Source organism: Phyllostomus hastatus, unplaced genomic scaffold (assembly GCF_019186645.2).
Source record: "Phyllostomus hastatus isolate PE091 unplaced genomic scaffold, TTU_PhHast_1.1 phas_contig_551, whole genome shotgun sequence".
NCBI classification, from domain to species: Eukaryota; Metazoa; Chordata; class Mammalia; order Chiroptera; family Phyllostomidae; genus Phyllostomus; species Phyllostomus hastatus.
The window spans coordinates 11,699,557-11,725,444 of record NW_025333909.1 but is presented as its reverse complement, the minus strand read 5'-3'; the positions used below and the strand labels follow the sequence as shown (position 1 = coordinate 11,725,444).

Sequence of the window (25,888 nt, the reverse complement as noted above, 5' to 3'; positions counted from 1 at the left end):
TTCCTTCAACTTTATTGGCCTGATTATCTAAAGAATTCTTTGATTTTAGTGACCACTATAAAAATAGCAACATCATCATTATTGAACAAATTGGTACTAACCATCCATGAAAGTCTACTTGAATGCAGGTTGGATGCCAGAATTATTTCCATTCCCCAACAACACATTTATTTCTATATGTTCTGAAAGGGCAAGCGGGAGGGCAAGAACAAATGTATACAAGTGCTAGGTAAAATCCTTAAAGTTACTTTACTTCCCTAATCCTTTTCTTCTAAATGGATAGCTCTGGATTATCAAAGGATAATCCTAAATTTTGACATTTTTGTCTCTGTAGGCAACAAAGCTTAACAGTAACTATTTCACACATTTAAACTAGTCAAAACTACTAGTAATATCAAGGGTGTTAAAACAGAAAAACAGGGACTTATTTTTGAGTCCCAGAGTGAGACTTATTTTACAGTCCCAGATTGAATTATTCAGTCTTAGTGACTTATTTTTCAGACACAGGTGAATTCTCATATGTGACTTATTTTTCAGTCCCAGGGTGCGACACACACGTAGATTCTGACACACATGTGTAGATTCCAACACATGGCACTGCTGACGCAGTGAAACACCATCAGGGAAACACCATTTCTGACATGTGACCAAATTTGTCAACCCAGCACATCATTCAACACACATGTCAATTCTATCACGTGTGTCAGCCCTGACAGGCGCCAACGGTTGGCACGTGGCATGTTAGTTCTGTCAGGAAAACTTTATCCAAATAGGTCAAGGGCTTATAATATTAAAAACGGGTAAACTGATCACATCTTCTTCAGGGCTTAGCTTTCTAGTATATTAAGTAAGAACGGATTTTTTGCATCACAGAGAAAAGAAACAGAAGACAAAAAGAACGCAGAACTGTGTGACCATGGATATAAGCCAAAGTGATTTGGCAGTGGTTCCATGCTAATTAAACACATTAAGCAACCAGCTAACCCCCTGCAATACTCACAGCCTACGGTATAAGACTTTAGCAGTGTATTAGACCAAAGTGCACATGAAAACAATTAGCAACACTTCGGAAATACCAATGTATATAAAACGCAACAACTAACATTTGTCCTTTAAAGTTCAACTAACCCTATTTGTTACATTCTACTAGATTTTTGGTTTACGGTTAGCTTTATTTATACATACTACACCGTCACTCAGAAAGGGCTACAGCGGCTACAACAGCAGCTCTGATGATCAGCCGCCCACCCCTAAATGAATGTATATGAAATGGAGTAATTGTCCAGTACACTCCACGTGGCTTGGAATTGGAAAACAATGAAGAACGTATAACTTTTATTCATTTAAGAAAATATTTAGCTACTAAAATAAATAAAAACATCAGATTTTAATGTTTTCAAAAAGAAAGACACACAAACTCTCCACGGGACTCAACTTGCTAACTCCCATTATAAACTGGGGCCAGGTCCTCCCTTTTCTACTCTTTTTAATTGTATGTGCAGGACATTTGTACACTAAATATTCATAAGTCAACTTAACAAAACATGCACACACACACCAGCATACCGGTGGCTTTTAATTGCTTAGAAAACATCAGAAATATTTTAAGCTCAAGTCACTTGGGAATCTTCGTTATACATATATTCGGCACAGCACAGTGAAAATGAAAACAAAAACAGTGTTTACTTTCCTATAAACACACATTAAAGCAATTATTCCATTCACATAAAGTGGAAAAAAAACTATTTATACTATGAGGTCTGTTCAGAAAAAATCTAGACATTGTTAATATAATGAGAATCGTTTCTGTGACATCGATGTAACCTGGCAGCCAAGGCGAGAGGACTGGAACGTGCATGTGTGAACAATGATGACTTCACTGTACTAGTCAGTGGGGGCGGTAGACACTGTTGAGTGAGCATGTGTACTGTGTGGCTGTGGCATTCAAATGACTGAGTGAGGAGAACAACAAATTTGCATCAGATTTTGCGTTAAGCTTGAACGTTCCTCCGTGGCAAGCTATTTTGATGATTCAGAGGCTACAGCTATGGGCAGCTGGTGATGGACAGCTTCATGAGGACAACGCACCCACTCGTGCACCATGTCTCATGCAGGGATTTTTGGCAAAACAGCAAATCATGCAAGTGACTCAATACCCTACAGCCCAGATTGGGTGCCCTGTGACTTCTGGCTTTTCCCAAAAACTGAAATCACCTTTGAAAGAGAAGAGATTTCAGACCATGGATGAGATTCAGGAAAATATGATGGGGCAGTTGATGGCGATTGGGAGAATGGTGCGAGGTCCCAAGGTGCCTCCTTTGAAGGGGACTGAGGTGTCATTGGCCTACGGACAGTGTTTCTTGTATATTTTTCTTATTATATGTTTGGATCCTTTCTGGACAGACTTTCACATTTTTTCTTCCTAATAATATAAAGCTTGAGAAATAAAGTATCATTTTGTTTTGTAAGTTGTAGAATGTGAGTGTTTTAAATGCAAATTTGGAATGTGCGCCGTTTCAGCTATTAGTGAAACTACGGTCAGCATCAATTGTGCCTTAGAACTCACATTTGCATGATTGCTTTTCAACGAAATATTTAAATCGGCCAGGCGTGCCTCTCGTTGTAGTAATAAACATCAATTATTATTCTTAAAATTCCATACAATTCTGCTTTGCATTCCCTAAGACAGTTTATACTGGAAATGTTTGCAAGTTGTCTACGCTGTATGTCCTTGATTATTTTCATCCAAATGAACACGGGCTCATAGTTTAGAATACTTCAAAAGTTGTCATTTCATACTCATGTAGCAGGCAGGGGCAACTGATACACTTTTAATTTCAGGAAGAGACTGGCAGTCGTACTAAGAAGCAGAAATGAAGTCCTGTGACTGACATGGAAGTACATTAATAGTATGAAGTAAAGGTCCATGCTGTCTAGAAATTATTAAAATGACAGACTCATGGGCAGCAGTGTGTCGCTGCGCATCGCTCTCCTCTCCATGGGTAGTCGATACTGAGCTACAGAATCATTCAACTCAATACCATCTGCTTCCAAGAAAACACAAGAGCTATAAAGTAGCGTAGTGAAGTTTGAAGAGTACTAGGTTTTATTCCAAAGCCCCATGCTTATGAAGAAAACCTTCTTTCCTCTACAATCTAGCGTATTGATCAGAAGTGAGAATTGATACCAAACTAAATGACCACAAATTATACACTGTAGCCAATGATAAATGCTGAGATGATAATGGCCTTCTGGAAATCAATTTTTCAATTCGGAGGTCATCGGATTTGGCTGCCAATGAAAATGTCACGGTGATTTTCACGTCTTTTTTTTTGGATAAGAATTGTATTCTGGGACTCAAGGCTTGCAGTGGTCACCGATGCGGCCACGTGGCTCTTGTTGATTAAAAAATTGTGACCTTTTAGAATTAAAAAAAAAATGATCCTCTGAAACAGTTTGTGATGACAAATAATCATAATTCTCGACTCATAATCCATGTGTATGTGCAGATGTAAAGAAACACATTTGCACCCGGTTTACCTGTTAACAGTTTACTAACTTTTCATTTTGAGAGATTTAAGTTGTATCCCGTATATTTCTTTTTGATAATAAGATGCCAGTGCCTTGAGCACAGTAAGCATGTGATCAAACACACCGGTATCGTTATTTATGGGTGGTAGTAGAAGTATTTAAACACTTAGTTGGCCAGTTTGCAAATTTCCTGCAGTGGTGACTGCCCAATTCCTGCCATCATGGTGGATAAAGAAAATATGAGTTGAAACAATTAAGCTCCCCAGACCTTGTTAGATAAAGAGTAACAAAAGTAACAATGTTACCAACATTCGATAGATATGTGCGTCAAAGAATAGTGTCTGATTCATCACCAAGAGGTAGCAACAGAACTTTTTGAGTCCATGAGAAAATGATAAATACATATAGATCCAAAGTTTGTCAAGTTCTTCTTAATAAATTGTTGGTCATTTATGCTATAGAAAAATAATCAAAGAAGCCCTGGCTAGCGTAGCTCAGTGGATTGAGCGTGGGCTGTGAACCCCAAAGTATCACAGGTTCGATTCCCAGTCAGGGTACATGCCTGGGTTGCAGGCCATGAGCCCCAGCAACCGCACGTGGATGTTTCTCTCTCTCTCTCTTTCTCCCTCCCTTCCCTCTCTGAAAATAAATAAAATAAATAAAATAAATAAAGTCTTTTAAAAAAGTAAAAAAAAAGAAAATAATCAAAGACTATTTACTACAACCTCTGTAAATTTCTTTGTAAAACAATAATGAATTAACTTGAGGAATGAATCAGAGAATGAAGAGGTATTTTTAAATGGCAGGATTGGCTTTTCTTGCTATATTTGAAAAAAAAACCACCTTAACATCCAGTTTATTACCCACAAAGTATTTATGGACAGCAAGATATGAATAACAATCTGAGAGACGTTATTCAAACATTCCATTATTCAAAGGACTTAAAGAGCCCGTATTTTCTGAGTATCAACACTACCAAATACCAGGTATTAACTTGATGTTTTTCGTCTCTTCTCCCCACCAAAACCAAGTAGCTGAGGAAGACACATAATATACAACAAAATGAAATAAATTAAAAGGGGGAAGGAAAAATAAAGTCACATTTAAGTAAATCTAAGAGTGACAGCAAAGTAACACTTTGGGCTCTGTGCCTTAGAGCAAACAACTCAAAGAAAGAAACACCAGTAATATCTTTTGCTTACCCTCAGTTAATCTAATTACCCCCATTTGAAACAGCACATTCAATCTGAATTTCTTGTTAACGCTCAGCTGTCCTGAGGGAAAACAGTAACCACATAATTCTGCCAATGTATGCAACAGGAAGAGAAATATACGCCTAATTTATTTATCCCTGACTGACTCAAACTTTCTCTGACCATAATCTCTTACAATATACTTGGATTTTACAACTGTTCTGCCTCACATTTTTATTAGTTTTAAAAATTAGAGATGCAAGCCCTGGCTGGCGTAGCTCAGTCGATTGAGCACGGGCTGCGAAGCAAGGCATCGCAGGTTCGATTCCCAGTCAGGGCACATGCCTGGGTTGCAGGCCAGGTCCCCAGTGGGAGCCACGTGGGAGGCCACCACACATTGATGTTTCTCTCTCTCTCTCTTTCTCCCTCCCTTCCCCTCTCTAAAAATAAATAAATGAAATCTTTAAACAATTTACAGATACAAAACCACCAGAAATTAAAAACAAACATAAAAAACGCTGACAATATTTAAACTATAACCTGTGACTTTATCTGCTTCCACAGCTAAGAACAGAATGTAAGTCGGTTTTTCTGAATTAAGTCTTTTTCTTATTGACTGATACCACCTCAATTTATATTGCTTCTTTTGTACTTCCAGGCACCATTTTTTTCCCTTAAATAGAAGATCTGTGACCTTCGATGTCCTCAAACGCCACGGTCCTTTATAAACTTTTGGCATTGGTGATTCAAAATGTGACTGCTAAAACTTTCAGATTTCCTAGTATATTCTATAATAATGAATGCCACACTCGGGCTTCTGGATATACAGGCTACGAAGTCCTGTAAGGCAATTGGGCCAAAGTTAATGAAAATCACAAATCATCTTTTCCTTTCTGTTTTGAAGAAAGCTACTATCTCTTTTTAAAAACGATTTTCTCCTCGCCCCCATTGTTAGTATCCCTTTCGTGCAGGTGTGACGTTAAAATCCTCTTACTTGGTATCGCAGGGGCGGTTCTGCGTGAAGGGCACTACCCAGGTATCAATTGCACCTTGCAAATATCGTAAGAATGTATCTTTGGTTGCCGTGCAACTGCTTCTGCACAGTGACAGCACGCCGTGGGGAAGTCAGTCTCTATTCAGACTAGGACGGTGACTGCCTCTAGCAAGCAACCTGGGAAGAAAACAGATCATCACACTCGGTAATGCCTGAGTGTGATTTTTCTCCCTAAATGATGTTCCTTGCTACCACCTGCCCCGAAAGCAATGATTGGGGAAACCCCTGACCTACACGACAACCGACGGTTCCTCTATTTGGTGCCCTTTGAAATTCCTCGCCAAGTCATTTAGGCACTTACGACAGTCATATTTCTACTGTAAATTCTGCTGTCAGTCCTATTTATAAATACAGCTTTATTTTTAAATGTTAATACTGCTGGGAAAAGACACATATTTCACATTTCAAAGCATAAGTCTTAAATAAGCCATTCCCTCGCATTGATTTGCAGTAAATACAAATGTGAAGAGTCCACTTACTGAAACGGACATGAGGGAGAGTGAAGCAATTAACTAAGAGCGATGTGCATCAAATAGACTTAGGGGCCAAATCTGCACTTGAGTTTGGCCATTGTTACTTTTTAACCCAATTATTAACAAAGCCTGATTTGAATAGGAGGCATCTCTTGCATTTTATGGGCCACGCAGTTTGAAAATTGGGATTAAAAAATCCCTTCAGCCAAGCTCCCTTGTCCTCCTGATCATGTCCTTGCCATATCTACACTAGTTCAAGTACAAATTCACCAACATGGAATTTCTTCGCATACTACAATGGTTATAGCAACAAGAAAAACAGTGCTTTCTCTTCCATCTTGAAGTCGAAGAGCAGGGGGAAATTTACATTCGATGTGGTATGCAAACAGAATATTAAAGCTTTGCATTTCGAATGTTCTAGTTTAAATATTGTGTCATACGTTTATGTCTTTATGACAAGAGCTGCTATTTAAGACTTGTGACAACATCCAGCATATTATTGCATGACACATCATTTATGTTAATCCCAAAACCCATTTGGTATTGTAAATAGCATCTCTCCAATTGGTCTTGCATGATTAAAATCAGTATAGCCACAATCAGAGGAAGCCATGCTAGCAAAATAAATTCGACCAAACTACTTTCAAACTTATTGCACATTAGCAAACGATGTCTTTTTCCCGCAGTGCTACATGCCGATCACCAGGTGAAACCAACTATGGTCCATTAATTCATGAAAATACTCTTGCATACATTAAAATGAATAAGAAAGATAAATTATTTTTAACGTAGGATATTCTGCAAGAGAGAGTCCGGAAGGAAGATGGGAGGTATTTACATGGATCTTTCTCTCCTCTTTCTCCCTTCCTTCCCCTCTCCCTAAAAATAAACAAAACATTTTTTTAAAAAGAAAGTAAAATAATCAGTTAACTCATTCATTTAGTTCAATAATTATCTTCTAAAAAGACAACCAGAGACTACTTGTTTACTAGCGTGGGCTGGTCTGAGAATGCAAAATGGGTAATGAAGATTCCTCTATGCCCTGGCTGGCATAGCTCAGTGGATTGAGCGCGGGCTGTGAAGCAAAGCATCGCAGGTTCGATTCCCAGTCGGGGCACATGCCTGGGTTGCAGGCCACGGCCCCCAGCAACCGCACATGGAGGTTTCTCTCTCTCTCTCTTTCTCCCTCCCTTCCCTCTCTAAAAAATAAATAAATAAAATCTTTAAAAAAAACACTTTCTTTACAAAAGAGTAAGTCTCCCATCCCTATACATACAACTGTAACAAAAGTAGCGAAAGGTAGTATATTTTTAGTGTAGATTAAAGCAGGAACGTAGAGTAAGGTTAAACGTCTTATATACAGATTTTTGTTAACTAGTGAAGACAGTACATGTAATACATACAAATTTTCTCTCTACATTTGTATGTGGTCCAGCTAAATACTTCCCTATATCAATTACTGGAACATCAATGAGGGTAGATTGGAATGCCATTTATTTATTTTGGAAGACAGTGTAATATGTAAGTCTTTTTCAATCTGATTTCTTATCTTCTTTCAAAACTTTTGATTTTTATGAGGGTAGAAACATTGCTTCTTTAGCTATTTTTACTTATGTATTCGGGAAAGTAGGTTAGGTCCATTAGAAAACGTACACATATGAGACAGCATCTGTATGTTTCCCCTTTTTAAAAGGAATTAAAATGATGCAGAAACTTGAGTGCAGGCCTCTTAGTTAATTTCGACCATCACCTTAAAGATAAGCTAGTGACTCAAATCAAATTAATTAGTCCTGTTTACCATTTTGGAAAATTAGTGCTCAAACTGGGAAAATTAAATCCTACGGAGGAAGGTGCGAATGGGAGTCCCTTTGAATTTTGTGGTGAGGTTTTTCTCCAGGAGACAAGACTGTAACCTCATTTCACTTGCCCTTGATAAGACGGGTTTGCAGGGCCCTCCAGCTTGTTAAATATTCAGCAGAAAGTTTATGGACTTTCCCATAACCTTGATTAAAAGCCTTTTGGGAAAGTGCATGCTGGAACAAGAACTTTATTTGAAAAGCAACTCGAGTGCTCCATGCTGATTTCTGATTCACTAATAGTACTTATAATCAACAGTCACCGGCGTAGGAGGGGGCCGGAGGTGACACCCGGAAAGGGGACCTTGCTCTCGTCACGAACTACTGTAGTAGCAGACTAAATGAAGTGTTTGTAATACAGCTTGATTTAACAACCAGAAGAGATTTATTTTTAAATTCACGAGAGGAACTCATGGAATGACTTAACAAATTTACATTCTGCAAAATAAATAGCAAGCACATATGTGAGACACATCTCTGTGCACACATGGAAACGTCATGCACACACGACTCGTGACGTTTACAACATGTAAACATCATGTGCACACAACTCGAGACGTTTTAAGCCGAAGTAAATAGGATATTTGTAAAGTTTAAAGTTGAATTATCTAGTTGGACATTAATAAGCCACACTGATTTAAGATCATTTTTATGAGGAAGCCTCATTATCTTAGGATAGATGATAATCCTCTCCAAAATGTCTAATAAGTCATCTTTATCTCCAGTTGGATAAAAATGGACTTGTTGTACTTTATTAGTGACTTATGATTCATTATTCCTTCAACGTATAATTTTGTTCTGGAAGCTCTCCATTAGCAGTAACTCAAGAGGCATTGTAGTAAAATTCCCTGGATTTAAATACTTTATTCACCTCTAATTACAATCTATGAAAATGTAGTACATTTAGTTTTTAATCTGCTGCCCTTTGAATGTTTTGTTTTGTTAGATGCATAAAATGAGTTACTAAAATTACTCACCGTCACCAAATTACTGCCTTCAATGCTTAGATTGCAAAAGGTCATCTAGAAGCTCAGAAATAAACTTAGTTCTTTGTAACATTTAAAAGTAAAAGTCAATATGATAGTTTGATCTTCCTCATGGATATGTAAACTATGATTTTTCTTCCCTTTATGTATCCTTCCATTTAAAAATAAGCTTTCTATCCAAGGAATTCATTTCTTCCATTATTTATAAATGATCTTTGTCAGTTCAGGTGTTTAATATAAAACCTGCCGCAATTTTGTGATTCAGTCATAAAATAAGCAGAAAAAGAGAAAATTTGCAGATGATGGGATTTACGGAATTATCTGTACTTTTGAAAGTCTTATGAAAGACAATGTTTTGGAAGATCATGTATTTTTCATGAATTTATCCATTTCTTCTAGACTGTAGAATTTGTTGGCATATAGTTGTCTGTGATATTTTCTTATAATCCTTTGTGTTAAGGTAGTATCAGGTGAATCAAGAAAACGGAGCCCCGGCCGGTGGGTCATTGGCTGGAGCATCGTCCCACACACCAAAAGGCTATGGGTTCGATCAGGGCACATACTTTGGTTGTGGGTTTGATCCTCGCTTGGAGTGTGCACGGGAGGCAACTGATAAATGTTTTTCTCTGTCTTTTTCTCCCTTCCTCTCTCTCTAAAATCAATAAATACAGGGTCTGGCACAAATAATGCCCCTCTTTGATGACAAAATCTTTTATTATAAAATCATAAGCATGTAATTCTGTAACATAACAATATCACACTCAAGCACACCATAGGACATTTTAAGTGAAACGTTGAAGTTAAAACTATACATTATTACACCCACATGATTACCCTACCAACCACATGCAAGCAGGCCTTACTTCTGCTGGACCCTGTATATCCCCAAGTGAGGATTTTTAAAAATTCAGAAAGTCCACCCTGACCGTTGTGGCTCAGTTGGTTGGGCATCCTCTCGCAAAAAGAAAGATTTGCAGTTTCCCTCCCAGTCAGGGCACATGCCTGAGCTGCAACCAGGTCCCCAGTAGGGGGCGTGCGAGAGGCAACCAATTAACTCTGATACATCGATGTTCCTTTCCCTCTCTTTCTCCCTCCCTTCCCCTCTCTCTAAGAATAAATAAATAAAATCTTTAAAAAATCAGAAATCTGAAATACTGATTACAGTTAGTGAAATCAAAGAAGTAATCAAAAAACTTCCAACAAACAAAAGCCCTGGACTGGATGACTTCACAGGGGAATTTTACCAGACATTCAACGTACTAACACCTGCCTTTCTCAAGCTATCCCAAAAACTCAAGAGGAGAGTAGATTGCCTAGCTCATTCTCCTCATTCCAAAACCAGATAAAGACACAACAAAGAAACAAATTATAGGCTACCGTCCTTGATGAACACAGATGCAAAAATTCTCAACAAAATATTAGCAAACCAGATCCAGCAATACATTACATAGATCACATACCATGATCAAGTGGGATTTATTCTGAGGAGAATCACAAATCAACACATGTGATTCACCACATAAATATAATGAAGGATAAACACCACATCATATCAATAGATGCAAAAAAAGCTTTTGACAAAATCCAGCACCAATTTATGATAAAAGCTCTCAAAAAAGTGGGAATAGAGGGAACATACCCAAACATAATAAAGGCCGTACATGACAAACCCACAGCCAACACCATATTCAATGGGCAAAAACTACAAGTGTCCCCCTTAAGATCAGGAATAAGACAAGGGTGTCCGCTTTCACCTCTCCTATTCAACATAGTACTGGGAGTGCTAGCCACAGCAATCAGACAAGAAGAAGAAATAAAAGGCATCCAAATTGCAAAGGAAGAAGTAAAACTGTCTTTATTTGCAGATGACATGATACTGTATAGAAAACCCTATAGATTCCACCAAAAAATGACTAGGACTGATAAATGAATTCAGTAAAGCAGCAGGGTATAAAATTCACATCCAGATATCAGCTGCATCTTGATATGACAATAAAGAACTATTAGAAAGGGAAATCAAGAAAATAGTCCCATTCACAGTTGCTTCAAAAAATAATAAAATATCTACGAGTAAATTGAACCAAGGAGGTAAAAGACCTGTACTCAGAAACTTATAAGATACTGAAAAAAGAAATTTAGGAATATACAAATAAGTGGGAGCATTCAGTACGTTCATGGATAGCGAGACTTAACGTCAACAAAATTTCCATACTACCCATCAACATAATCTCAGAGAAAAAAGTGACTTTGTTGTTTAATATTGAATTAGCAGGAAATAATGACAGTCTAGCTATCATTCTAGAGTGCAAATGAAAAATTAATGATATATGAAGCTAAATTTTTTTTCAGATTTAAAAAATTAGCTATCATATGACTGCCACCATCTTCCCCACGGAAAACCTCATGATGAACAGCCTCGCTTACAGCAAAGTTCCAAGACATTTAAATACATAAATTACAGATAATCCATTAAACCACAGTGATGCCAATGGGACTGCCCTCTGTGCGAGTGTTTGTGCGCTGTGCATTATGGGTACCAAACATTGCATTTGAAGGCCTTTTTTTTGCTTTTTTTTGCTTTTTAATTGTCGTTCAAGTACAGTTGTCTCCATTTTCCCCTCACCACTACTCCCGCCCCAGCCACCCCCACCTCCCACCCTCAATCCTACCCCCCTTTGGCTTTGTCCGTGGGTCCTTTATACGTGTTCCTTGCTGACCCTTCCCCTTCTTTCCCCAGTTATGCTCTCCTCCTAGTCACTGTCAGTCTGTTCTTACTTTCCATGTCTCTGGTTGTATTTTGCTTGCTTATTTGTTTTGTTGATCAGGTTCCACTTACAGGTGAGACCATACGGTAAGACTTCTCCAGCCAATCGTTACATTCGTGGCCTTTGAACAAAATATGTGTTCTTGGAGTACACTGTACATGCTATATTTTTTACAAACTACGTTGTAATGGATTGAAGTGGTTTGCCTTCAGGCACATATCACATATGCCATATAAGTCTTCAACATAGTATTTCTATACGCTCTTAGGCACTCTATGGATCATTCCAGAAGTACCACAAAATACATAACATTATTGAAAAACATATATATATATATATATATGCGTGTGTGTATTTGTGCTGTATAAATAGAACACCTAATTGCTCCCAAAGAGAGACTATGTTTACTCTTCCTTCTCTAACCTGTTACCTTGTCTAATAAAAACATTCTCACCAGACCTGTGCTAAGCACTGAATGAAGCAAGTCTTTTCATATTCTATTAAAAAAAGAAAGAAGTAATTAACTTCGTGTTTACCTGCATACACCCTCCCTTCTCACAACCAATGAAATCGAATGAAATAATCATCCCTATTCATCAACCCACAGGTGGGAGGTAAGGCTTATCATTAACCTATAATAAGCATAAGCCCTCAGCCGCCGTCAGAGACAAAACTGGCATTTTTCCGTGGAGTTTCTTGCAATAAATCATGTTAAAATATTCCAATAAATGCTTGGTCTCACAGAATGCTGCCATTGTACAGAGCATTAAAACATATATTCATATTTGACAATGCAACATCCTTGCGATGCAGTCAAGAACAAATGGGGCTGCCATGTCTACACAATAAGAACATAATATCGGCCCTGGCTGGTGTGGCTCAGTGGATTGAGTGCCGGCCTGAGAACCAAAGGGTTGCCAGTTCGATTCCCAGTCAGGGCACATGCCTGGGTTGTGGGCCAGGTCCCCAGTAGGGGGCGCTGGAGAGACAAGCACACATTGATGTTTCTCTCCGTCTCGTTCTCTCTCCCCGTCTCTCTAAAAATAAATAAAATCTTTTAAAAAAGAACATAATATTAAAGATGGCTTTTGTCTTTGAAAATTGTGGGAAGTTATAAAATGGCAAGTACAGTAATCTTTTTATTACTTCTTGTTGAGAGCAAGTTAGTTTGGGTTACCTTCAGTACACTGAATGCTTTCCCTAGGGAAGGATACTTATTTGCATGTGTGCCTACGGAGTGTGAGGGTCAGCCTGATTTACAAATGAGCAATAATGTTCTCAATCTACCCCTTCTAACAAATCAGTCTACCCCCGTACAAAGAAAAGTATGTCATCTGCAAATTGAAACATGAACATTTCACTTTTGACTATATGATTATTGCTGCTGCTGCTGCTGTTAATCTAAATTATTCATGTCCGAGAGAAGTTCTGATGGTTCATTCGAGAATTCTAAAATAATTTGAAATAAAAAATTAATTAATATCTGGTAACCTGCGTGAGGTGTTCATTCGAATAAGCCTACCTTTAATTCTTAGTATAGAACAGGAAAAGCCACGAACACCGAGATGAAAACACATTTGTCTGCAATTTCCCTGAGCATCTATGTTCGGAAAGCAGCATGTGTACTAAGAGCGTAGACTTCCTTCATTTTATATCTATTAAACTAGAGGCACAGAGCCCCCTAAAACATATGGGGAGGGGGAGATTAAGCGAAAAGATTGCCCCAAAATGAGTGATGATAATAAAACAAGAGGCAAGAGCAAATAATCAGTCGATAATTCTTCACTCTTTCGAACTAAACTAGGATATATTAGCAAGCAATGAGATAGAGAAAGAAATAAAACTCACACATAATCAGCAGTTATCCAATTAAAGTGTCTATCATAGAATACATCTACGCCGAATTGCTAAGCAAATATGCTTTCTCAGAACCATTAGGACTTTCACAACAGGACATTTCTTTTTATGACTCTATAGGCACACACAACAGGCAGCGTCTTCTGGATACATGTAAAAGCAGTCAAATAAAGCAGTGCGGCACCCCCCGCCCCCATGCACTCGGAAACATCTGGATTGCATTTCTGCGCGTCAGTGATATATCGTACAACACAGCACGATGTCCTCTGAGGCCTTCTCACACATCATGCGAGCTATTTTCGTGCCTGAATTCATTGTGACCAGTCATTGCCCTGCTCCCCGCCATCTCCATTCCATTCGTCAGGGCTTTGCTATGCACGGCGCGTTCCCAGACGGGCAGCATTGGCATTGCCTGGGCACTTGTTTTGTTTTTGTTTGTTTAAAGATTTTACATATTTATTTTTACAGAGAGGGAAATGGAGGGAGACAGAGAGAGAGAGAAACATCCATGTGTGGTCGCCTCTCGCACGCCCCCTACTGGGGACCTGGTCTGCAACCCAGGCCTGTGCCCTGACTGGGAATCGAACTGGTGACTATTAAGCTTGCGGGATGATGCCCAGACAACTAAGCCACCAGTCAGGGCCTTGGCGCTTGTTAGAAATGCAGAATCTCAGGTGCCTGCATTAGACTACTGAGTTCCCATCTTTTTATTTTTTTATTTTTTTAAATGATTTGCCTAATAGTTTTTTAAAAGATTTTATTCATTTATTCCTAGAGAGGGAAGGGAGGGAGAAAGAGAGAGAGAGAAACATCATTGTGCGGTTGCTGGGGGCCATGGCCTGCAACCCAGGCATGTGCCCTGACTGGGAATCGAACCTGCAATGCTTTGGTTCGCAGCCCACGCTCAATCCACTGAGCTACGCCAGCCAGGGCGAGCTCCCATCTTTTTAAACAAGATCTCCAGGTGATATGCGTGCATGTGAAACTTGGGAAAGCAGTGTGTGAGAACATGCAGTATGTCAACAAAAATAGTATAAAACGGTGTATACTCAGATACATGTGCACACTCTTTTGACACAACAGTGCTATGAGGCAGCTGTTATCACTGCCCTTTGAAGGGGAGAGAAACTGAGGCACGAGAAACTGAGGCACAAGAAACTGAATGTCTTTTCAAACGTCGGCTCCCTCCCATCCGTGTCTTCATAACTAATTCTTGAAGCAGACATGCCAACCAGCGACTAAAAATGAAAATGGAGAAGGACAAAATCTATCCACACCTCCTACATCTGAGTGCAGTTTTTGTAAATCTTAGCAGGGTTAAAATTCTTCAATATCACAGAAAAGTCTATCAGAGAATATGAAAACAAAGAAAATCACTGCATTTTAAAAATCAAGGACTATACCTAGCTTGAATTCATTACAATGTGTATGTTTTCCATTTTGTAAAACCAGGACTGCTGAAAGAGCTCAGAAAACTCCGTTGAAAATATATGATTAAGGCCCTGGCTGGCATAGCTCAGTGGATTGAGCGCGGGCTGGGAACCAAAGTGCCCCAGGATTCGTTTCCCAGCCAGGGTACATTCCTGGGTTGCAGGCCATAACCCCCAGCAACCACACATTGATGTTTCTCTCTCTCTCTCTATCTCCCTCCTTTCCCTCTCTAAAAATAAATAAATAAAATATTTTAAAAAAAAGAAAATATATGATTAATCTCACCTACCCAGTGGTTGTTACTGTCAGCCCTGAAAGCTTTTATTCTACATTGTGTAATAATGTATACACAGTTTCACTTCAGACGAGTGGGTATTATGGGATCTTTCTAGAAGACAGTTTTTATTTTTTATTTATTATTATTATTTTTTTATTTAGCCACAGCTCCTAGCCTTTGAAACCCCAAGGGGCTAGTTCAAAGAGTTACCTGGGTATTGAACTGGCTTCAGCCTGCTGAAGATATTTCCCCATGATATTTGGATTCCGGATACTTTAGAAGCTAAGCTTTTCTGTAAAAAGGTAATGTCCAGTTCTTTCAGAGTTAAGACTTAATAGTTCAATGCAACAGCACTTCTAATTGGCATTTCAATATTTACACTTCATTGTGGTTGAATCCTGAAACTCCAATTTTCTACTTGAATAAAAAGAGGCATTTTTGTGTGATGTTTTTCAATACATCCTGTTCTCCTGGTCCAATTCAACTCAGACTCAACCCTGGGAGAGGGGATTAAACTTCAAAAATCTTTAATCTCACAGTAGTTCTAAAGTAGTAAAACGAGCTGTTATAGAAAGTTATCTATGGAAAAGAATGCACAGCTGAATAAAAAACACGATAACCCCACAACTGGTGAGGCCCTCGGTGCGTTCATATTTCCAAAACAGCTCGGATGAGTATTGCGTCCTTGTAACGAGAGTCTGAATTAAGCAAAGTACCCTTGAAGTCCTTGTTAATTTTTAATTTAGTCTTAAATAATGACACGAATTTGCTACACTCTTGAAGAGGACTTTACATGTACGGGCTGTGTCTCTGTAAAACTGGCCCCCTTTGAACTCAAACCCAAGAAGTATTTCTGCATGATGAGGACACACGTTTTTCACATATTTATACGGCTAAATAGAGCTCTCAGTGAGGGAAGAACTGCGTGGTTCAGATTACATACACGGATCGAAAGGAAACACAGTGTCGTCCGAAATCTGGAAAACCATACCAGGTGAAGGGATTAAGCAAAAAAAAAAACCCTAAAAGAAAACAAAAGGAAACTCACAGACACAGACAACAGTGGGGTGATGATGGGAGGGAAAGGCGGTGGGGGAGGTGGGGGAGAATAAAGGGGGACCAATGGTGATGGAAGGGGACTGCACTTGGGGTGGTGAGCACACAATACAGTGTGCACATGATGTGTTGTGGAATTGTACCCCTGAAACCTATGTAATTTTATTAACCAATGTCACCCCAATCAATTCAATGATAAATATATAAATAAACAAAACCTCCCAAAACTATAGTATAGCAGTGAGCTGCGCAACACACCACTGATTAACCGAGGAGTAGGAGTAGAACATCCTGAAAGACGATTAAAAGTCATTGTGTTTTACATCCTCAGACAACTTTTTTGCTGTGAAAAGAATGCTACTCTTCAGTTGAAATCGTTGTCAATTAAAGACCATTAGAACGTTGACTCCAAACAATAGTAACTTAATAGACTGGAAGTCTAAATTACTTCCCTGTTAATAGTAACGTCATCATTCTGCTAGAAAATTGATGTAGGGTAGAATGACAGGAATTTAAGAATGGAGAGTTCAGTTTTCAGGGTTTTTAGCAGTTTAGATGATGGATATAATTACATATTGATTGTATTTCACCTTCTTGATATTCCTTTTCCATTCTTTTCAAGATATTCAGAGAAAATTTACCTTCCCTGATTTATTTTAATCCCAACAGTTTTGTAAGTAGCACACACAATAATGAAGTAAATAATCAATTCTCCATGTTTATTTATTGGTTCATTCTCTATTTATAATCTATAAGATTAGCTGTGCTGACATAATGCTCATTGACATGTCTTTACAACTATAGAAGATTCTAAATGAAAACTTTTTTATTTTTAATACTGGACCTCATCACATACACAAAAAATTTTACCAAGATGGATATATTACAAAAACATTCCCAATTTGTTCTATGAGTTTGTTTCTTTTGTTGTTGGTGGTGGTCATTTATTTTGGTTTTTAGATTCCACATAAGTGAAATGATTTAGTGGGTGATCACTCCTAACTGTCATCCTGAAACTAACACAATACTGTAGGGCAAGTGTAACTGAAAACTAAACTTTAAAAAAAAGCACTGCAAAAACTCTCCCAAACTCATCATTTCCCTTGAGGGCTGGCAAGTATTTAAACGTTATACTTGTGCATTCTTAACACATTGCTCCTTACCAACATAATTGACTGATATGTGTTAAATCTTGCTTTAGAACGTTCAGCTATTCCTTAAAAGGGCTAGATATCAGTTTTGTCATTTGCATAACGAGGGAGTAAGACAAGGTGGCATTAAGGTCCCTTAAAGCTTTCAAAGCCAAGGACCATACAAGAGGCAATGCCCGAACATGTGTTTTTGGAACAAAATTATCGCCCCAGAAGAGGCATTTGAGGTCGGCATGAGCTATGGCCCATGGTAAAGGGATTTTATGAATAGCGGTTACACAATGATGTGTTATGATCAAATTATTACTTAACATCCAAGGTTTTTAAGGTATGATTTAAATAGACATAAAATTAATATTTATAATCACCGGCTTTCTCATTGTTTTAGAGCAATACAGATTATAGGAGAGGAAGTTTATGAGGAAACAAACTTTCAAAGGCTAATTTCCTGTATACTATTTAGAAGAATGTTTTAAGGTAATGTACAAAATTTTCTAATATAACTTTGAAAAGCTAAAGTGCCAGATGAAGATCATGCCCTTTATTTTCACTGTAGTGGAACTTAAACAACAAATAGTAAGACTACTGATTAAAATGGGGAAAGACTGAGTTCAACAAACATCGTGACTTCTATTCCTTATGGGCTATGTTCAACATTCAATAAAAACATAAATTAACATATTGCAGAAATCCTGGTAAGACTGTCCATGGTTATTCATTTTTTAAAAGATTTTATTAATTTACTAGGGAGGGGAAAGGAAGGAGAAAGAGAGGGAGAGAAACATCCATGTGTGGTTGCCTCTCACACGCCCCCTACTGGGGATCTGGCCTGCAACCCAGGCATGTGCCCTGAATGGGAATTGAACCAGTGTCCTTTGGTTCGCAGGTCAGCACTCAACCACTGAGCCACACCAGCCAGGGCAGTTATTCATTTTTTAATGAATACCCTGATACTCACTAGCTATTGAGTGTTCTGTTGGTGAAAACAATTATGAGACTTGCAAATTACTGTAGAATCTAAAAGAGCCACCGAGACAAAAATCTATTGCTATATTGCTCCTTACTTTTTTCTGAAACAAAAAATTGGAGTGTGGCGCATGGTCCTGAATGTCCAAGTCACCCAAAACTTGCATCTTGCAAGAATGATCACATTACCTTTCAGAAAACTACATAAAAGCACCGAAGGTGCGGGCTTACCTTCCAGGCAAAGGCAAGCGAGGGGTGGGAGGAAGACAAAAGAAGCTGAAGAAAGAAAGAAGGAGGCCATAAAAAACTGCCTCGTGGCTCATAAATAACAGAAATAGGAATGCCAAATGAATTTTACTACATGGTGTAGGCAGCCTAGTAAAAATGTAGAAGCAAAGGACGGGTTCTTGGGAAGGGAAGGCCACCTATGTTCCCTGTCGCTGAAGGTGGTGGTCACTCAGGGTGACCGGCATTCTAGACCTCATGGCATTGGCTCTAAGTTGCCAGCTGGGGCCACACTCCTGGTGCTTGTCATTTTCAAACCGAAGAGACGAGAGAAAAGACTGCTTTGCTTACGGTGGCCTGCTTTTGAGTGATAAAGCTCTATCTAATCCATATGAGATTTCAGATATAAAACATACACTCAAGTTTCCAACTGTAGAGATATACTCTTCCTTTTGATCAATGACTTTGTGACTTTTAACAATTATCTCCCCTGGCTGGCGTAGCTCAGTGGATTGAGCGCAGGCTGTGAACCCCAAAGTGTCACAGGTTCGATTCCCAGTCAGGGTACATGCCTGGGTTGCAGGCCATGACCCCCAGCAACCGCACATTGATGTCTCTCCCTCTCTCTCTATCTCCTTCCCTTCCCTCTCTAAAAATTAAAAAAAAAAAAAAAGAATTACCTCCAGTGTAAATCCTTCATTGCCCTCACAGAGCCTAGAGACTGCAAATTATAAGTCATTGTTTCAACTTGTCCGTGTTGTGATCGCATTTCCTGTATCCGAAAGTTGGATGGGACAGGATGGTAGTTCTCATTTTCTTATTCTATTTTTTAAACTCTCATGAGCTTGAATCGAGCAAAATTGACTCTGCAAAAACATGTCAGCTTCAGTGGTGGAATTAATACATATCACAAATATCATATCTGCCACTAGATCACTGTTTATATCTGCCTCAGCTCGTTTGCTTTACAAAGTACTGTCGAGTGAGCCTTATTCTTTCCCAAGCAGCGGCCAACAGCTGAACTCTTGGGTGGAAATAGTCTTTATAATCTATTCATTTATACACGCTTTTCTTTATATACGCTTTTCTCTTTTTTCTTTTTTGATTTTTTAAAATTTATTTATTTATAGAGAGGGAAGGGAGGGAGAAGGAGAGAGAGCAACATCAATGTGTGGTTGCTGGGGGCCGTAGCCTGCAACCCAGGCATGTGCCCTGACTGGGAATCGATCCTCCGATGCTTTGGTTTGCAGCCCGCGCTCAATCCACTGAGCTACGCCAGCCAGGGCTGTATATACACTTTTCTTTATATAACACACCAAGGACAAAAATGAGCTGGTAGTCACAGACAGTACTGAATAACTTAGCTTTCAAGATAAGTGAGTTTGGGTTTGCTAAGCTGATTCTGATTTCTTATGTAGTTATTTTACTCCCTCCACCTCCACAATCATTATGTTTTAACAAAGTGAATGATACTTTTATTGATTTTTTTTTAGGTGAATACTTTGCACGTTGGTCGCAATCTGCCTGGAAAGATATCTGAACAGTTTTATTTTATATCTGAACCTTTCAGATAACTGATCCCTAACATTCTTAGTTATGAGGGCGGGACTTTAACGATCCATTATTAGCTGATTCTTTTAAAGCTTCCTAGTTTTGTTTTTCATTTTTCCAATTGTCTACATTCATAATTAGATATTTCAGTAATGCAATGTTTAACTAATGCCTACCCTAATATTATTTATGCCAATGGTTCCAGCAGATCATGGCAAAATTTGGCATTTCTCTGAGTAGTGCTCTAGTCAGATTGGTCTTCCACTTTTTATAACATGTAATTAGATTGCTGGTAGAGGATCAATCAAAGTGTGTTGCCAGGCAAAGATTAATTACTTCCTCTTTGTGAATTAATTAGTACGGAATTTGAGTGCTGAGCAAACCTGATCTAGTGAAAGCAAAATGAACGTCAAAGAGATGTGAACGTGAGATGCAGCCTAGCAGAGAAATGTATCACTTTTAAATTAACGATCAAATGTATTTCTCCCTATTTTAAATGTAGAACTTCGTTAGTCCTAACTACTGGGAACTCTATTTTTTCTTTTACATCCCAGAAATGTGTAAAAGAAAAGCATGAACAGTTTTTAACAGTTGATGAAATTGTATCCATAAGTATTCTTACTTGAAGCTCAGATTTTAGACACTACACCCATGTAACAGATACAGTGACTTCATGTGTGAAATGACCGTATCCCGTGAAGGGTTTTAAAAACTGCAGATGATGTGACTTCGGCAGTTGAAGAAGATGAAAACACTGATGACACTAGGTTCCCCCTTCCGTTATGAGGATCTCTCTGAAAATGATTGATTTACATCTGGTAAACCGAAGGCCAACTTGAATCTCTTTAGAAACATTGTTTCACTGTTCCTCTTCCAAAGAAATATGGATCTTATTATCTTTGATCATTCCAATTGTGATATGCCAGTAAATTTTTATTTTTTAAAAATATTTATTTATTTATTTATTTTTAGAGAGGGAAGGGAGGGAGAAAGAGAGAGAGAGAAACATCCATGTGCAGTTGCTGGGGGCCGTGGCCTGCAACCCAGGCATGTGCCCTGACTGGGAATCGAACCTGCGATGCTTTGGTTCACAGCCCGCGCTCAATCCACTGAGCTATGCCAGCCAGAGTGCTCAGAGCAATGTTTTACAAAAGAAAGTTGGAAAGCATTTTAACTCTTCATGAATTACATTTAACCTAAAGCTGCTTGTAAACAAGTACATAGGAATAGGAGCCGTGTGTAGTTTAGTGTGTTTAGAGCATTCTCAAGAGGTTCACACGGCCCCCAAATACCTCAATCGATACTGTCTGTTGATAACATACAATTCTTTGCAGCCACACCCTCTTTAGGAGAGCCTTTGATCCTTCCGAACGTGGACTTGGCCTGTTAGAGCCTCCACAGTAACCCAGCAGCAACCGCTAATGTTGTTGATGGATTAGACTTCTCTGCCTGTGTGTTCTCAACAGAGCAGCAAGCGTGGAAGAGTAGGGTCCATTGGAAATGGGGCCTGTTATCTGATGGGGTTAAGGTGGGGCTGGGGCTGTCCTCCCCAAAAGACAAAAAACTCACAGAGTGGCCTGAAGTGGCTCTCGTAGCAAAGGCTGCATTGAGAAAACTGCAACTGTGAAATTAAAAAATTCAAAAAGCTTTGAAATGGAATGAGACGGGATGTTTTATTAAACTTGTCTCGTAAAAGAGAAATAATTGGATTGCATTTACTTGTTTCTTTATCTTAAAAATGAAAGTTAATATTCTTGGCAAAAGACTCCAAGAATGAATAGCATAATTTAATTTCTTCACCTAATCAGCCAAGTTTTATCAACCTGGGAAACTATATGTTAAAGTAGTATTCATAAATCCCAGTTGTAAATTTGGGGCAAAATCTTATTCACAAAAGTTGTATTTCTATCTGTTTCTGTGAAGTTACAAGGAACTTCCAGAACTATGTACTGTTTTGCACAAGTCACCAGCGGAAAAGCAAGCAGACTGAAGACGGAATGCATTTCAGAGTGTGAAATGGGACCTGCAGAAATTAATTCCTCTAGCAGCCTAGCCTCTCCTTTGTGGCGCTCTGGACCAACAGCGCACAGTTTGCTGGCATCTGCTCCATGTCCGAGATCCCTTTACTACATATTATTCCGGAGCTACAGAGTTTCTCGTTGAACAATCAATGGCACCTTATCATCTGCACTAGCCTACAGAGATTAGTTTGCTATGGCAAATTTGGCATCAACTTTTTCTGATCAAAACAAAACACACGTGCTATGTAACAATCTTACTAGCATGCCATTTGAGATAATACAACTTCTTTCAAGTGAAATATTGTGCCTCTTGCACTTGTAATAATAAGGTCCTTTATTGTCCAAAATGGAACATGTAACCAACAAATTCTTTGGAATGTGGCTTTGAGGGATGTTTCAGGTCCAGTGAGAGATATTACTCCAGTGAGTTGCTATTACTCATAGGAAAAAAAAGGCTTCAAACACTGGCCTGTTAATATCGCTACACGTATACACAGATGGACACTTTACCTTTTCCCTAAGCATATTAAAACAACAAGAAGCAAAATATATAATTATTGCCTACAGCCATCCTGGTTTTCAAGTAAAGCCTAGTTAATAAAAAACTTTGTTAACTTGATTTTGCCGTTGCTTCCTGCTATAATTAGGAATAAAATATTTAATGAGCAAAATAATAGTGTCCATAGGAACACAGGAGAGAGATGTTTGGCTCCTGATAGAAACAAACTTCAAAAATACAGCTTGTGCCCTGGCTGGCGTAGCTCAGTGGATTGAGTGCAGGCTGCGAACCAAAGCATCACAGGTTCAATTCCCAGTCAGGGCACATGCCTGGGTTGCAGGCCACAGCCCCTAGCAACCACACATGGATGTTTCTCTCTCTCTCTTTCTCTCTCTCTCCCTCCCTCCCTTCCCTCTCTAAAAATAAATAATTAAAATCTTTAAAAAAGTTTGTTTAAAAAATATAGCTTGTAAGTACATTAGGTCATACATAGTTGCTAACACCTGCAACTCTTCACTATAAATAAAATCAGATCCTATAAAGAACTCTTCATTTGAATACTATGAAAGTAGCTACTTATTATTATATATATTTTAGTCTTGTGCATTTTGAAAGTTTATTTCAGGGTGTATGTGTATGATGAGTTTCCTCTTTAATTGTCGGTCTGCAATGATCTAACAAAAGGGCAACAATTCTCTCTATAGAAATGGTGCTCATCTCATCTCTGTATTATTATTTGTTACTGAGACATGTTTTATTTTTAAATTACATTTTATTGTTTATGCTATTACAGTTGTGCTCATTTCCCCTTCTTCGCCCCCCTCCACCCAGCACCCCCCACTCCCTCAGGCAGTCCCCCCACCATGGCTCATGTCCATGGGTCATACATGTAAGTTCTTTGGCCGCCCCATTTCCTACACCGTACTTTACAGCCCCGTGGCTATTCTGTGACTACCTATTTGTATTGTTTAATCCCTGCACCTTTTCCGCCAGCCCCCGTCTCTATATTATTGATATTATCCGTTAAGTGGTGATAGGCCTACAATTAACATAATAATTTATGGAGTAAATAAGAGCAAGGACACCTTGCTTAATGCATATGTGTTACTTATGACCGTATTCTTATTAGAGATTGGCTCTGAGTTTATTGTAGTGGCAGATACAGCTACAGCTTCTTATTTGTACCAGAAGTCATTACGTCGTCTTGTTCATAGTAAACGAAAGGTAAATTAGTATTGCACATTATAGAATTTCTCAGGCACAGAATGAATATTGATAAATAATTCTAAGTATAAAAGTGTATACAGGAATAGCAGATCTTTACGCCTTTCTGAATTTGGTGACTGAGAAGTCTCTAAAATATTTATATTGAAACACCTTTAATATCCAACGTCTGCTTTTATAGAGAGAAAATGTTGATGTTATGCTGTCATTGGTTCTGTATGTTTACTCGTAGATTACATATTGATGTTCAAACAGTTGACTTCCCTTATTTTGGGGGGTTTCAAACATAGAGGCTGAAACCACAATCATGCAGAAGCCATTTTGTTCTCAAAACTAGATACAAAACTAATTTCAATTATGAAAGAGTGCAGGGAATAAAAGGGAGAAAAACATGGGACAACTGCAATAGCATAATCCATAAAATATATTTAAAAATTAAAACCAAGACTCTTTTGAGCTCTGTATAACCTTAGCAAATTTTGTATTTCCTAAAATTAAGAGGCAGCGAGGATGTTCGGTCCATGTTCAAGATCATACATTTAATGAATGCTCTATTTAGTATCAGCTTCATGACCTTTTTTAAAGAATTCAACATCTTTGAATTTTGTCAAATACGGCCTTTTACGCCTTGTGCCTGGAGATCAAATCTGAATATCTTTGTAAATGGTAACATGCTGTTGGGAACTGCCCTGCCTGGTATCAGAAGCTGTAACCCCCACCAAGGCTAAGGCTGAGGGAATGACCTTGGACTGTAAGCCAGCAAGGAGACAAAGCTTATCTCCCTGGCAGGAATGCTGCTTCTGCTCCTTTCACTTCACCCTGCCTGGCCCCCAGTGCTTGGTCGGTTAGCCAATGACGGGTAAGATTCCCCAAGGGGGGAATGACCCAAGACAGGCACGATCATGTGGGAGGCCCCCAAGGAAGGACTTTGGGGGCTACAGCAAAAGGGGATGATGGACCCTCGCTCCTCGGCTTTGACAAAGCCTGAGTCCTCATTGTCTGGGAGAAAATCTCCTAATCTCTTGGCTGCCTTACTTCCCTTGCTCCACCTAAGCCTGAAACAATGATGGGGGGTGGTGCAGCTCTGTGCTGGAAAGGGCGGATTCCCTGGGTGATCAGGCCTAAGAAAGAACATGTAAATTCCTGTGAAACCTGCTTTGTTTAGAATGCTCTCAGTTGAATGAGAAGAGTCCAAGGAAGAAGTAAGTTTGTTCCTTAAAGTTTTACAGCTCTTTGTCCCTGACTCAAAATACACCCTCAGAGTTCCTTGTTACCTATTGTTTGATCCTTACTTCCTAGCAATGAGTAATGAGTTTTACCTGAATTCTTATGCAAACGAACCCAATAAAAAGCCTGCTCGGGCGGGGGAACGGGGCGCTCTCCCCACCAGAGAGAGTGGCCATTCCGTTCCTACTTCCCCACAGGACTCGGTTGTCTCTGTGTATGTTTTTCTTGTGTGTTGACGAGCCGTGAAAGCCTTAGATCAACTCCCCAGCATTAGACTCAGGATCTCTTATTTCCTTCAAAATACATTTTCTGTGGCTCTTATCTATTAGAAGAAAAGTAAATCTGAAAAATAACTTCCCCAAAGTATAAAAAGAATCTTCATGTCCCCAAATGAATGAATAAAATAAAAAGGCTGGTTACGCACAAATACATACATGTAGATGCAGATACAAGTAGGAAGTACTAGCTATGCCAAAACGACCTGTGACATTTCATAATAAATGTTACGCAACGTAGACATGATCGCACATTTCAAGTACGGGAAA

The 25,888-nt window shown here is 38.8% G+C and overlaps 1 protein-coding gene across 1 annotated transcript in view; it reads right to left on the bottom strand.

The window, feature by feature from the left end:
* PCDH11X (protocadherin 11 X-linked) overlaps positions 1–25,888 on the bottom strand; it is a 388,563-nt gene that overhangs the window by 87,304 nt on the left and 275,371 nt on the right. The window lies entirely within an intron of this gene.